The sequence below is a fragment of the Arachis ipaensis genome, chromosome B01, assembly GCF_000816755.2.
Source record: "Arachis ipaensis cultivar K30076 chromosome B01, Araip1.1, whole genome shotgun sequence".
Taxonomy (NCBI): Eukaryota; Viridiplantae; Streptophyta; class Magnoliopsida; order Fabales; family Fabaceae; genus Arachis; species Arachis ipaensis.
In genome coordinates, this window is record NC_029785.2 from 136,771,708 (window position 1) to 136,773,017 (window position 1,310).

Here is a 1,310-nt window from a genome sequence, read left to right on the forward strand (position 1 = left end):
GGCCGCCACCTCGGGAAGCGTGCCAGACCGCCCACACGTATCCCGAAGTGAACAGTATCCGATTTGGGGCGCATGCGGGTTGACCCTAAATCCTAATCCCTAAACCACACAAATACAATATTAAGGATTCTATTCACTACTTAACATCAGCCAAATTTTAAATTCGGGTGCACTCATTGCAAAGTATAGAAGATGATCACTAGACCAAGACCTTGCGTACTATGAGTTATCAAATTAAGGGTGCCTCACCTAACGAGATAACAATAACATGAACCCTCATGGCCTGAAGTGACTACACAACTAAAATGATCAAACTTAATTTGGATTCAAAATGAATACTATACTAGTATATGACCCCGGAAAAAGAAAAATGGAGAACTTGCACTTGTTCTTTCCTTTTGAAATGTTATTGTCCTAACACAACTTTAACACCTTACATTTTCACAAGTGGGGTTATCAACTTCATTCAAGGCACACTCATGAGTCATGGCGTTGTTAGGTTAGGCCCCACTGACCTTGTGTGCCAAAAACTCCCGAATGATGAAATGATATACTTGTACTTAAAACTTTCATAGGATATCCTCACGTATGATATAACATTTCTCTAGTAAAAAACTGTTGATAAATAAATGGCACGGTAACAGTAGTAGCAACTAGCAACGGTAGCTCGGCACAAAACTGAGTTTTGCGGGCTACAACAAAAACTGTCGCAAATAGTTAGGATCGTACGTGTACGTCGCTTTATCTCTGCCGCCAGCTGCTTCAATAAATGAATGCTTTTTCTGCCAAAAGTTTAACCGCTATTCTTATTAGGGATAGGGATAGGGATTAGGGGAACCTCACCCTCTTAATCTAATAAGGTAATATATCCATAGTTATCAAAATCGAACCGGTAATCGACCCAGCTGGATCATTAGGTTAGTGGTTTAATCGATGGGTCAGTGGTCGAACCGTTTAATCCGGTAATAATTAAATAAATATATAAAATTATAATACAATATTTAAACCGCTATTCATAGGGATAGGGATTAGGGGAACCTCACCCTCTTAATCTAATAAGGTAATATATCCATAGTTATCAAAATCGAACCGGTAGAACCGGTAGCTGGATCATTAGGTTAGTGGTTTAATCGATGGGTCATTGATCGAACCGTTTAATCCGGTAATAATTAAATAAATATATAAAATTATAATACAATATTTATTAAAAAATAAAAATTAGTGTTTAATATTTCATATGATTTAAATTTAAATAAATTATATATAAATTTCATTGTTATATATATACACATATGTTATTAGCTTTCAAA